We start from the raw sequence: 14,705 nt of genomic DNA on the forward strand, positions 1-14,705 counted from the left end.
CAGCATACAGAACAGTCCAATCAGCTCAAAAATCTTTCCAGTGTAATCCCTTTGTAGTAATACCTTTTACACCCTCCCTGGAATCCACAGATCTGTTCTCCATCACTGTAGTTTTGTGCCCCTGAGAGTGTTGTATAAATGGAATAATACAGAATGTAATCTCCTGAGACTATGAAGGAAAAGGTATTTTTCCCTTTCGGCAACAGGGAAATTTTAATTTAATTATTATTTACCCTCATCATTTAAATGCCCTTTCGATGAGCTAAAGTACACCTGCTTTGTAGAACTCCAACTGGCGTGTTGCAGAGGGGCCAGCGTTGCCCAGGTCTCAATCATGAAGCCTGTTTGCACAGTGGTTAAGAGCTCAGTTTCTAACAGGGTCCTAGAAAAAATGCCAAAGAGCCAGGCTCCAACCTATAAATGCGTCTTCTATTCTCCATGAGCAGGGCGATAGTTGGCTACTAAACTTGAGAACTTGGACAAGAGGCAGTGACTACAGAGAGAGGCGCTGGAGTTGAGGGTAAAAGGCTCAGCTGAGGCTTTGGGAACTTCCTTTGCTTTCCCGGTCTGTTTCCTGTAAGGAAAATGAGGCTGACCGCAGGGGTGCAAGGCAGCACGAGGCCAGGCCTATATGGCACTCGCAAATGGTGGGGTTTATACTATGGCCTAAGCCCAGGAAACTCAGCTCCTGCTTTAGAAGAGGAAATTAGGTCAAAAGTCAGCTCTCCAAGCATTCCCCTTGAGATTGGAAACCAGACAAGGATGCCCTTTATCACCACTCTTATTCAACATTGTGCTGGAAGTTCTAGCCAGAGCAATTAGGCTAGATAAAGAAATAAAGGGCATCCAGATTGGCAAGGAAGAAGTCAAAGTATCTCTATTTGCAGGTGACATGATCTTATACGCAGAAAACCCTAAGGAATCCTCAGGGAAAATACTGAAACTAATAGAAGAGTTCAGCAGAGTATACGGATACGAGATAAACATACAAAAATCAGTTGGATTCCTCTACACCAACAAAAAAGAACATCGAACAGGAAACCACCAAACCAATACCATTTACAGTAGCCACCAAGAAGATAAAATACTTAGGAATAAATCTTATCAGAGATGTAAAAGACTTATACAAAGAAAACTGCAGTATACTTCTGCAAGAAACCAAAAGAGACCTACATAAGTGGAAAACATACCTTGCTCATGGATAGGAAGACCTAACATTATAAAAATGTCTATTCTACCAAAAGAGATCTATAGATTTAATGCAATTCCGATCCAAATTCCAATGACATTTTTTAATGAGATGGAGAAACAAATCATCAACTTCACGTGGAAGGGAAAGAGGCCCCGGATAAGTAAAGTGTTACTGCAAAAGAAGAACAAAGTGGGAGGCCTACTTTACCTGATTTTAGAACCTATTACACTGCCACAGTAGTCAGAACAGCCTTGTACAGTACAACAGCAGGCATATGGACCAATGGAACAGAATGGAGAATCCAGACATAAATCCATGCACGTATGAGCAGTTGCTATCTGGCAAAGGCCCCAAAGCAGTTAAATGGGGGAAAAGTCAGTCTTTTTAACAAATGGAGCTGGCATAACTGAATATCCATTTGCAAAAAAATGACACAAGACACATACCTCATACCATGCGAAAAAATGAGCTCAAAATGGATCAAAGACCTAAATATGAAATCTAAAATGATAAAGATCATGGAAGAAAAAATAGGGACGTCGTTGGGAGACCTAATACATTGCATAAACAGTATACAAAACATTACTAACAATGCAGAAGAAAAAGTAGATAACTGGGAGCTCCTAAAAATCATACACCTATGCTCATCCAAAGACTTCACCAAAAGAGTAAAAAGATTACCTAGAGACTGGGAAAAATTTTTTAGCTATGACATTTCCAATCAGTATCTGATCTCTAAAATCTACATGATACCGCAAAAACTCAACTACAAAAAGACAAATAACCCAACTAAAAAATGGGTAAAAGATATGAACAGACACTTCACTAAAGAAGACATTCAGGTAGCTAACAGATACATGAGGAAATTCTCACAATCATTAGCCATTAAAAGCCATTAGAAAAATGCAAATCAAAACTACAATGAGATTCCATCTCACTCCAATAAGGCTGGCATTAATCCAAAAAGCGCAAAATTATAAATGTTGGAGAGGTTGTGGAGAGATTGAAACACTTACACATGGCTGGTGGGGATGTAAAATGGTACAACCACTTTGGAAATCAATTTGGCACTTCCTTAAAAAGCTAGAACTACCATACGATCCCAGCAATCCCACTCCTTGGAATATATCCTAGAGAAATAAGAGCCTTTATACAAACAGATATATGCAACCCATGTTCATTGCAGCACTGTTTACAATAGCAAAAAGCTGGAAGCAACCAAGGTGCCCATCAACGGATGAATGGATAAATAAACTATGGAATATTCACACAATGGAATACTACGCATCGATGAAGAACAGTGATGAATCTGTGAAACATTTCATAACATGGAGGAACATGGAAGGCATTATGTTGAGTGAAATTAGTTGCGAAAAGACAAATATTATATGAGACCACAATTATAAGTACTCGAGAAATAGTTTAAACAGAGAAGAAAATATTCTTTGATGGTTATGGGGGAGGAGGGAGGAAGGGTGAGAGAGGGGTATTCACTAATTAGATAGTAGATAAGAACTACTTTAGGTGACAGGAAAGACAACGCACAATACAGGAGAGGTCACACTGGACTAAACCACAAGCAAAGACGATTCCTGAACAAACTGAATGCTTCAAAGGCCAGCATAGCAGGGGCGAGAGTTTGGGGACCATGGTTTCAGGGGACCTCTAAGTCAATTGGCATAGTAAAATCTGTTAAGAAAACGTTCTGCATCCCACTTTGGAGAGTGGTGTCTGGGGTCTTAAATGCTAGCAAGCATCCATCTAAGATGCATCAATTGGTCTTAACCCACCTGGACCAAAGGAGAATGAAGAATACCAAGGACACAAGGTAATTACATGCCCAAGAGACAGAAAGGGGCACATAAACCAGAGACTCCACCAGTCTGAGACCAGAAGAACTAGATGGTGCCTGGCTACAGCCGATGACTGCCCTGACAGGGAACGCAACAAAGAACCCCTGAGGGAGCAGGAGAGCAATGGGATGCAGACCCCAAATTCTTGTAAAAAGACCAGACTTAATGGTCTGACTGAGACTAGAAGGACCCCGGTGGTCATGGCCCCCAGACCTTCTTTTGGCCCAGGGTAGGAACCATTCCCAAAGCCAACTCTTCAGACAGGGATTGGACTGGACAATGGGATGGAGAGGTATGCTGGTGAGGAGTGAGGTTCTTGGATCAGGTGGACACTTGAGACTATGTTGGCATCTCCTGTCTGGAGGGGAGATGAGAGGGTAAAGGGGGCTAGAAGCTGGCAAAATGGACATGAAAAGAAAGAGCAGAGTGAGGGAGTGGGCTGTCTCATTAGGGGGAGAGAAATTGGGAGTTTGTAGCAAGGTGTATATAAGTTTTTGTGTGAGAGACTGACTTGTTTTGTAAACCTTCACTTAAAGCACAATAAAAATTTAAAAAGTCAGCTTTCCAGCCAGCGCCCTAGGCGGGCCTTGGAGGCCAACCGGAAGTGACTCGGAGGTATTCTCATGTGCCTCAGGGCGGGTCGGAAGTCGTCAGTAAAAGTAGCTGCGGAGGCTTCACCCGAGTGTAGCGTTTGAGGCGGGCAGGGACGGAGACTTCACTGGGGGACCACTAGGGTTTGATGAGTGGGTATTTTAAGAAGTGACCAGAGAGGCTGTCGCCCCAGTGGCTGTCGTCCGGGTCCGTGACCCGCGTGGCTCAGAAGCTGCTCCGGTGACGGCCAATGGGAGCCGCAGGCCGCGAGGATTCTGGGGACTGTAGTTCTGGGGGAGTCCCGCGGCCGGTGAGTGGAGGGACCGAGCGAGACCCTCAGGGTCCCCGACCCCCGGGCGTCTTTTCCCCGCGGTAAGGAGGGTCGGGAAGGGTTGGGCCTAGCGTTAGGGCCCGAGGTGGAGCTCGGCGGGAGGGGAGAGGGCCCGGCGGCGGGCGGGGGCTGCGCTCGGCGGTTCGGCTTCTCCGGTTCCGGACGCTCCATTTTAGGAGAAGGGGGTGCGGCTCTAGACGCGCTTTGGGGGCGAGGAAGTTGGTAAGTGAGTCCCAGGCTTGACTTCTTGAGTTGCAGGCGCTCCGCAGACCTTCCGTCTCCCGGTTGAGGCTGAGGCGAGACTTCTGGAACCTCGAATTTCTGTTTTGAAAGGAGTGGGGTTAGTCAGGGATAAACAGTTCCCCGAATCGAGAGGGTTGCCCCTATCGTGCATTCTCGGGGGTATTTGGGCTGTGGCGTGAATTCAGCCAGGGGCAAAGAGACTATCACCCCCTGTTGGTGGAGGCTCGGCTAGTGCTATAAAACCCCGGAGGTTTTGGGGTGAGGAGCACTTACTTGGTCATGCATTTTCAGGTCATGGTGAGAATCCACGACTCACGACTCAGCGTGCATGTCAAGGTTTGTGTGTTTTTGGTGGGGCTGGGGACATCCCAGTTGGTAGTTGAGCGGAGCCTGGCGGGGGTTGGTGGTGTCTCAGACCTGCTGTGCCTTGGTGTGACTGCGGGGGTGGGGAGATGATTAGAGATGAACTTGATATTGATGTAATACTCCTGGGGGATCGTGGGAGAGTTTATTGGGTCTGGAGTCCCTGGGGCTTCTAGTGGGTGGGGAACTGCACCGTTGGGGCCTGCATCTAGGCAGTTCTTTTCTGAGTGGAGGCTGGTCTGCTTTACTGGGACCTGCTGTCCCAGTGTCTATTGAGTGATCTACTGTGTGACAAAGATCTCCAGTTCAATTGTAGCATGGGTAGTCCTTTGGCTGATTCCCCCTTCCCCTGTTTGCTTCTGCCTTGAGTCTTGAGGCTCAGCTGGCCACCTCTGGTTTGAGGCTGTAGAGAGGTTAGGTAGGGCGGAAACCCCTGAGGCTGTTAACTGAGTATCCAGATCACTTCCAGCATTTCTGGTAGGGTCCAGGTATCAGGACTTTAATTTTTAATTCTTTATTAAGGGTAAATTTTCAGCCTCCTTAGTGAAGTAGTAAAATGAAATGGATGGACACATCAACAGATTCAGCATTTATTAATTCACAGCCAGTCTTATCTCATCTATATCCTCTCAGCCCTGTGTGTGGATCCACTTTGAGAACCAGTCTTATCTCATCTATATCCTCTCAGCCCTGTGTGTGGATCCACTTTGAGAATTGTTACATCACTTAAGGTTCAGTCGCTACTGACAATATCATTGGCCTAACTGGCTCAAAATGTGGCCCTCCACAGGTAGAGTTCAAATCTAGGCACTTTAGTTTTGTTACCTTTAGCAAGATACATAACTTCTCAGTGCCTCGGCTTATCACAAGCCCTAAGTCATGGGACTTTGGGAGGTAAAGTTTTACAGTGCCTTGAATTGTTTCTGGTATGTAGTAAGGATTTAGTAAGTGTTAACTTTTTAATAGTAATACAGCTTGTGGCTTTGAGGCACAGAAAAGATGAATTCCCTATTCAGTATCATCTAGATGTCAGGGCAGACTGTATTCACTTGGCTTTGTGCAGTCTTCTCTTCTATGACAGATCTCAGACGTTTGTTTGTTTGTTTTTAAAGAAGAGGAAGTCGCCTCCTTTAAATCTTGGAGTTTCGTAGCCTGATACCTGGAGACAGAGAGAGAGAGAGTCTGCCTGTTTCATTGCCAGGTCCACCTCATATCACTGCCTGTCCTGAGTTGACTGTGTAGAGAAAGGGAGGACTCCTGGCTCCTGACAGACCACTTCTGTGTGGGTATCACTAGCCTTTCACATTCCTGCAGTGTGTCATCTGCTCCATATGGTGCGTGAATGTCCTTTACGTGTCCTTGACGTTTTGTGCCCTGCAACATTCAGTTTAGGCTCGGAGGCCCAGTCGGCTTTTCCACGTACCAGGCCTGTTTTAAGCAGAAGGACCTGTACAGGAAATATTACCCCAGACTCGTGTTCTGATTCAGGTTATCACCATTCTTGCCCCCGCAGCATTTCATCCTGGGGATTCCTGAGATTTTGCCAGCTTCTATGAAAACAAAATAATAGTTGCTATCACTTATTAGGCAGCTGCTCTGTACCAGACACTGCACTTTATAATCACTGAAGTATTTAATTTTCTCAGCCAATTTGAAAGTTAGTAATTAAAATTCCCATCTTACAGAAGTAGTAGCACATTAAAGAAGTTAATTTGTGTAACATGGCTGTGATCAGGATGGGAACTCCATCAGTTTTGCACGTTCTGCTATTTTGTTTCATTCAGTACCCCTCAGCCCCAATGTTTTGCTTTCTGTACTAGGGTATTTGGGAGCAAATCTCAGACATCGTACCATTTCACTTGTAAATATTACAGTATGCATTTCCAACAGATAAGGACTTCATTTGAAAATATAACTACAATACTGTTATTGCAGTCAAAAAATTAAAAATAATTCCCTAGTACCCAGTTTGTTTTGAACTTTTTCCATTTGTCCTAAAAATGTTGTTTTACAGCTCAAACCCTACACTCTTTGAGCAGTAAGAAGCATGAGAGATAGGAGTATCTGGAATTCAGCACGGTGAATTCTCCCTGTCCCTTCCTTTTCTCTTTATCTATTGCTGATATCTGTTAATGGCTGCAACTTCCACACCTTGGCACAAACTAGAACATCATATCCTTCTTATCTCCTTGTTTTTTCTGATTTCCCATCCATCTGATTAGCTACTGAGTCCTCTTACTTCTGCCTTGAGAGGTATGCTGTTTCGTTCTGCCTCTCCCTTCATCTACTCTACTACCCAGATTTTCATATCTTCTCCCCACTTTAGGCTCCCCTCTACACTGCCTTTTGAGTTGTTGCTCTGAGGTAGAAATGATCATACTCTTCACCTACTAACAAGGGTCATTTCTTATTGTCTACCTCTGACTGCCCGAAGTTAGTAATTAATAGTGTGGATTCTTTCCTTTTAGGGTTTTAGATCCTTGGCTTGTAGATGACCCTCACATGACACCTTCTTCCCACCATGTGTGTATCGGTGTCTATTCTGCTTTTTTTGTAACTCAGAAGTTATTAGGTGTAAGTCTTACTCTATTATGGCATGACCTCAACTGACCAATTGAGTACATTACATTAGAATGCTTTTAAAGATGATTGTTATATTACATGTAAGGTAATTGATTACATTTGGTTATATTTACAGGTATAGGGGTTAGGATTCCAACACATTTATTAGAGGGAACATAATTCAATCCACAACAATTATTTATTAGCTTTGGCAGGAGATTTAGTTCAGATGGCTTTTCTAACTTTACTGAGTTCTTGCCTCTGCTGTTTTTATGTATTTATTCTCCTGGCTCCCTCTGTGCTGGCTTAGCTCAGTTAATTGTGTAACTCTGATGAAGGTCCAGACTTCTGTCAAGCAACCCTCTCTACATAGTTCTATCTCCTGATTCTGCTAACTGCCCCCACCACCTTTAGGCCTAGGATTCATGAAGACTATGCTCTTGTAAGCACCCATGGTATATCAGCATCCTTTCTAGATTCCCTAATTCAGGCCACACCTTTGTAAATAGTCCTTTTTCTAAGTTGTCAAGGATTTCATTATACTTGGGCCCACAGTCAATGCCCATGGAAGCAGCAGTCAGGAAATCAAATGATGTAGTGCATCAGGCAAATCTGCTGCAAAAGATAGCTTTAAAATGTATAAAAACAAAGATGTCACTTTAAGGCCTAAGGTGTGCCTGACCCAAACTGTAGTGTATTCAGTTACCTTGTATGCATGCAAAAGCTGGTCAGTGAATAGAGAAAGACTGAAGAAGAATTGATACCTTTGAACTATGGTGTTGGTGAAGAATATTGAATATACCAGAGACTGCTGGTAGAACAAACAAATCTGTCTTGAAAGAAGTACAGCCAGAATGCTCCTTAGAAATGAGGGTAGTAAGACTTCATCTCACAAACTTTGAATGTGTTGTAAGGAGGGACCAGTCCCTGGAGAAGGACATCATGTTTGGTAGAGGGTCAGCAAAAAAGAGAAAGACCCTCAATGAGATGGATTAGCACAGTGGCTACAGAAGTGGGCTCAAGTATAATGATTATGAGGATGGCCCAGGACTGGGCAGTGTTTCATTCTGTTTGTTGTACATAGGATTGCTATGAGTTGGAGCCAACTTGATGGCACCTAAGAGCAACGACAAAAGTCTGGAGGTAGGAAATCATTACACCTTACTAACCTATCGTTTGCATATTTTGTAGGATCCTTTAGAGAAACAATTTAGAGTAATTTGTCCTTTTTAAAGCATTGTTACACCAATCCAAATAAGCTATCCTTCTTTTTTAGTCTACTTTTCAAAGAGTCAAATTTATATCAAAGTTTCTGAGAGTAGCTACTAAAAGCCCAAATCATGAGACAGGCACAAGAAACAGTTTTTCTTGGAAAAGAACTGAGATTTAAGACTGCCTCATGAAAAACAGCAACTGCCAGCCATGGCCTACAACCGGTACAAGACACAGTGTTCTAAAGACAAGCTCTCAGAACAAAGCGAAATAGAAAAATCGCATAAACTCCCTGATCTGTGAGACCAGCTCAAAAACCAGCCTTATACAACACAATCAACCCAGTTTCTTAAAGTATATACAGCAATTCTTTGGCAAGATTGACTCAAATCAACAGAAAAAACAAGTCCTAGGTAAACTCTTTAACTTGCCAGAGTCTCTCATGGAGGGATTTTATTCACATTCTTTGACTAAGCAGTGAACTAAGTTCTCAAAAAATAATACAAATGGGAATTCATTTTCCCAAAGTGATCACTGAAATTCCAAATTACTTCGATTATATTCAGCTTATGGTGTTTTTAAATATGAACCCCAAACCAGTGTCCTGGTTGAGTGGAAATCCAGGCTTATTTAAGAATGTTAAAAATTAGGTTGAAACTTTGGTTTCCCAGAGCCAAATAAAATTCCTAGTTGCAGGGGGAGGGGGATCTACTGTAGTGTTTGCTCTCAGTGTTTTGTTTCACAGATGGCCTTTGGATGAGAGTTGTCTTGCAGCTGGTGGACAGCCTAATGCCCTGGTCCATTCCGTGTTCCACCTTATCCTTTCACCAGATTCTTTCTGTTGGTAGTGAGCGCCCTAGAGGCATTTATGATGCTTGAACCTGTGCCCACATTTTGTTGCAGCTTAATGAACTCGGTTTCCTTCATAACAACCATACAAATCCTGGTTTTATTCCTTCTGAACTGTCGAAGAATAAAATTAGAGCATTATGCAATTCTGAGGGCATCTAAAGGATAAAAGTAATATGGGGAAGAGTCTCTTCATCTGTACTAGGACTGATTTTAAAGGGCTGTTCAGACAGCTGTCGGCTGATTTTGTTGGAAAGAAAGGGAGTTCAGATACAGTGTTACCGGAGGACTTAGAAGGCAAAGAAGAATACAAAGGTGTAGCAGCTGACAAGGGAGCAGAGGGAGTAGGGCCTGAATTTCAATACTGTAATTTCTTATTTTTTCACTTAATTTAGAAATGGTATCCTGCAGGGAAGTAGTTTTGCTCTCCTGATATCTTCTGGAGGCCTCTAAATACCAATCAAAATAAGCACCCTATTCAGACGGCTTGATTCATGTGCCTCAATTTTCTAATTGACTGTGGAAAAAAAAAAAAAAACAATTTCAAAAGTTCACTGGAACCTCAGAGTGGCCACTGGTTTTTAAGACTATCTTTATTGAGGTCATGCCAGCCAGACAAAAGCACACACCTTGAAGAACCAAAGTGCTTGTTCATATAGTGGGCATGAGTCTCAGAGTGGCTCCAGTTTGCCCTTAGATTTAGTGTTTCCCGTTTTTCCAGAAAGATAGAGAAACCTGCCTTGAAAGGATAGAAAAAACAGATCTGGACAAAAACGGGTCCTTCAGTAAAACCTGAAAGAGCTTCCAACGCAGAGGGAGTGGAGCTCAGATTCAAGAGGTTGCTTGGTGATGACTCCCAAGAGCTCGCAGAGGCAGAGAGCTCAAATGTCTCAGCTAGTACAAGGGCCCAAATCCTCAATCCCTCGGGTGTCACTGCAGGCAGTGCACCTTTGCTATCCCAATTTTGATGCCAGAAATGTCAAATGACAAAATCCAATGCTGTGTTAGGAATAAAGAAAAGGAGTTTTATTGACAAATAGTAACAGCTGAAGCTGGGCAACACTACAAAGTGCTCCAGCGAGCTGTGGCAAAGCGCTGTTTTCTATCTACAAGTGCAGCAGGAGTGGTGTGCTTGGAATCTCATGAACGAGACCGCAACCTTCACAATTCCTTTTTCTTTGTGATAAGCCTAATGTATTTTCAGTAATTTTCTGGGACTCCCTTTGCACGTTCTTTCTGAGGAGAGCCTCAAGCTGCTCATGCCCTTCCCCTTCTCCCTTAGTTTGCTCAAGTGTGCTTCAAGCTAACCCCTGATTGCAGCCTAACCCAACTGCCTCTGTGTTTTTAGGGTTTGCTAAGACATCATCCTGTTCTTTCTGTGCTGAGTTGGGTTTTTCTTGGTCATTATTTCTGTCTGTTCTCTGATGGTATGGCAAGTGTGAGACTTATGTTCTTTATTTTTGTGTCCTGAACATGCCCACAGATGCTAGCACATTGAAATACCAATCAATAGTTGGGACTGTGGCTTGGTAAGAATGGGTTCATGGGCTTGGGACCTTCTTATAACTTGTTTTATTGGCTGTCAGATATCATGGCATCACTCTTGTGTGGCCTCTCCCTGTAAGGTTACCTCCCTACCTTGTTGAACTGAAGAGTGACCATGTAACTTGTTCTGTTGAGAGCTATGGGCAGAAGTGTCACTGGGTAGAATTTTGGAGAACCTGTATGTGGTGCAATGAGTTCCTTTATTTGGCCTTTTGCTTTGGTTCTTTGGAAAAATAATTTGGGAGATTTTCCCCCCAAACCCTGAGGAGTTGTTACTTTTGCCCTAGTTCTTTGGAGAAGCAACTCTGTAGGGGTGGGGCTCCCAGTTTATTTTCTGGGGCGGGGGGAGGGGAGTAAGGAGGTAGTGTTACTTTTGCCTAGGGGATTCCCCAGGTTGATTGACATTTTCTGGGTGAATTGGAAACTTGACAGTTTGATACTTGTGTCTAGTCTCCCCTTGTAATTAACAAGACCTGAGTTGATTGACATCTCATGGGTAATTGAGGATTGGTTGAACTCTGGTCTGATGAGAGAGGCCCTACTTTGTAACTGAAGAGGACTGGGGTATGTAAGTGGCTGAAAAGTAGAGGTTTTTGAAGCCTCCTGCTAGAGAGAGAGAAGTGCTAGCTAAAAGCTGAGCTGGCAGAGAAGCAGAGCATTGTGGGAGTTGAGTGCACCTGAATCTGCTACACTGTCTGCGAGCTGGGCTAGCTAGCAGGGACAGAGGGCGGGGGTTGCTTGATGGCAGACAGCAACTAAGAGAGGTGAGCAAGCTGCTATACTGGCTGTGAGCTGGGCTAGTTAGGGGTAGAGAGACAGTGAAAGGAGAACTGTCCATGGTCTTGATGGAGAACTGAACCAGTGAAGAGCATTTTTGCTTCCAAAGGTTATCCTGCAAGAAAGCACTTCTGGTTGGCCAACTGCATCATGAGTTGTAGTCTGTTAACTTTCAAGTTGCGTGCTGTTCTGAGTTGTCTCCTGAATTGTATACCCAGGAAACTACTTACTGTAAATACAATTCGTGAATTCTGGATGACGTTGCAGCGGATTACCAAACCCAGTGAGGGAAAAAAGAGTGTTGAGGGGAGGGGGAGTGGCTGGTGTCCGAGATAATGGACTGGCAGAGCAGCTTGGAGAAGTTGAAAATCTGGAATAAATTTAACCTCCATCTCATAGGAACCAGCTTTGTGTTGATTTTTATTCATGATGTTATTTGTTTACTATGTATGGTTCTTCATCTTTCATTTCTTTCTTTCTCTCACAAAGATTATGTCTAGAAGGGCCATATTAAGTAATTCACTGCACTGCAGGGAGTCAGAAGCTGACTGCTGCAGGCCCTGATGGGTCTGGAGAGAGATGTTAGAGGCTCTTTCTCCACAGGCCTTAGGCTGTGTTCTGTATTCTCTGTGACTCAGGTAGCAGAAACTGATCTGGGACTTGGAGCTTGAATCTGAGGTGTAGGACAAGAGGGGTGCAGTAAATTGTGACAGGTAAGGGAGAGTGTCAGGGAACAGACTTGAGGGCTTATAGGCCAGAAAATCCAGACAAGCCAAGTAGACTGAGACTGTGTGATTGTTGAGTGAGGCAGGTGAGAGAGGACAGGATCCCTGCTGAGGGGGCATGGGTTCAGCACACAGTGAAGGATCCAGCAGCATCAAGTTGCTTCTCTACCCACAGGTCCTAGATACACGGAAACAAGAGGGCTTTCATAACTGAGGTTTGAAGAAGTCACCGCAAGCAGCAGAAATCCATCTTGAGATGAAATAACTTCCATCTGGCCCTGTGGCAGAATTTCAGGGCAGTCACTGAACTGACTCTGGAGCCATTTCATTGCCTGACCTTTCTGCCTGGAGAGCGCAGGACTAGGAGAAGATTTTGGCTTCAAAGAACAGGGAAGTTACAGAGACCATGAAGAAACTGACTCAAAAACATAAGGCAAAAGGTGAGAGGTGTTGAGTGGTAAAGAGGGGGACCAAGGCTCCAGGTTCAGGTGAGAATGCATCAGTGGCCACAGCTGAGTGAAGTGACTACTCCCTTTCATCTCACTGAGAAGAGCTACTCTGGGAGCGTTCTGGGAGGTTGGCTTTCTCAGAATTTTTCTTTCTGCCTTAGGTTTGTCCTCTAAAGATACTGACTGGCTCCAAGAGAAGAAGAGGAAGCCCCAAATACTGGTGAGTTGGAATTACCTTATTTTTCTGAAATGCTGGCTCATTTCCCGGAGAATATTGTGTGTATTTTGTCTTGGGAAAGGGGATGACGATCAACATTTAGACATTTCATACCTTCGTGTCAGGTACAGTTATTAAAATTTAGAAATGTATTATTAAATTCCACTGTACATCCACATATATGCTATCTAATGATAGTATACTGGATCTCTTTTTACTTTTTAATTATGGAACTTGTTAAACACGCAGAAATAGCTTAGTAAAAAAACAAAATAATCCACTTTTCCACTTCCCTGTTCAGTTCTGACAACAGCTACCCACACGGCACTTCTTTCTCTAACCCTGGCCACCTGGAGCTAGGTCACTCTCACAGGTTAAAAGGATACTGTTCTCCATACTGCCACATAGGCATTCTAACCGCAAGTTTGAGGGTCCATACGATACCCTCACTTCCGACCTGCTGGCTGCAAATTCAGTTTTCCTCAACCCCTTCAGAATGCCAGCCGCAAACATGGGAGCCTGCCCTGAGCTCCCTCACTTCTGACCTATTGGCCACAAATGCAGTGTTTTCTTCTTCCGTTCCAGGGTGCCAACTACAAGCTTGGGAGCCCCTCCGGAGTCCCTCACTTCTGACCTGTTGGCACCCACTACTCCTTTGGGTCTGATAATTTGCTGAAATGAGTCATAGAACTGACAAAAAGGGCTATATTTAGAATTACAGTTTCTTTATAGCAAAAAAGGATATAAATAAAGAGACATGTAGGACAAGGTCTGGGAGGCTTCCCAGGGCAGATCTTCCGTGTCCCAGAAAGGGATATGATGCCATCACATGTGCATCGACGTCTCTCACCAACCAGGAAGCCCAGGGAGCTTTTGTGTCCAGAGCTTCCGTTGACTTCATTACACAGTCCTGATTGATTACATCAGCCCCTCTCCTTCCCCTGAGGTCAGCCGGACTTTGAAGAGCTAATGTGATTTGTTACTGATCTTGATGTGTGTCTATTTTTGTAGCAATCTGTGAAAGGAAGAGCTAGCAGAAAAGTTTGTACTTTTATGCACTTTCTCACAGTTAATGTACCATGGCAACTGAAATATGAACCTTTGCGTTTTATTCTGCAACAGTGGGCTCAAGCATAACAATTGTGAGGATGGCGCAGGTCTGGGCAGTGTTTCGTTCTGTTGTACACAGGGTCACTATGGGTCAGAATTGACTCGATGGCACCTAACGATAACAACAAGGTTATTTAAACCGTGGTAACTGAAATTCGTGCATATTGGAACTGGGCAAAGTGAGGACTTCTTGTGTTTAATGTGAGTAAATTATAAAACAAATGAATTTTAAATTATACCTCAATAAAGTGTTTGTAGGAGTCCTGGTCACACAGTGATTAAGCACTCAGCTGCTAAACAGAAGATCAGTGGTTGAAACCCACTAGCTCCGTCACACGTGAAGGAACTGGTGGTCTTCATCCATAAGGATTACAGCTTTGGAAACAACATCAGGCGCTTCTCTGTCCCATAGGGTCGCTGTGAGTTGGAATCATCTCAATGGCAAAGGGTTAAAGGGTATTTTTTTTTTTTTTTTTAAAGATTTCAGTTATCTGTAAATGTCCTTTTTCGGGAATATTGCTGCCATTCTCTTGCAAGCTGTTTTGCATAGATGAGATACTACTCTGCCTGATGAGTGAAGTGCTAAGGACTTTATTAGAAAAGGACATTAAAATACATACACAAAGGCAGTGACTTTACAGATCCCATTCAGTTCCTGTACTCCTCAGAAATGCTCCGTCCAGACC

The 14,705-nt window shown here is 43.7% G+C and overlaps 1 protein-coding gene and 1 pseudogene across 1 annotated transcript in view; both read left to right on the forward strand.

Moving 5' to 3' along the window:
• LOC126067739 (zinc finger protein 343-like) overlaps window positions 1-14,705 on the forward strand; it is an 88,867-nt pseudogene that overhangs the window by 58,362 nt on the left and 15,800 nt on the right.
• The window catches only part of LOC126067742 (zinc finger protein 343-like), a 78,208-nt gene continuing 67,185 nt past the window's right edge, over window positions 3,683-14,705 (forward strand). Inside the window, exon 1 of the mRNA XM_049869929.1 lies at window positions 3,683-4,008. The gene's annotated coding sequence lies outside the window, so the exon portion shown is untranslated. The remainder of the gene's footprint in view (window positions 4,009-14,705) is intronic.

Source organism: Elephas maximus, chromosome 25 (assembly GCF_024166365.1).
Source record: "Elephas maximus indicus isolate mEleMax1 chromosome 25, mEleMax1 primary haplotype, whole genome shotgun sequence".
NCBI classification, from domain to species: domain Eukaryota; kingdom Metazoa; phylum Chordata; class Mammalia; order Proboscidea; family Elephantidae; genus Elephas; species Elephas maximus.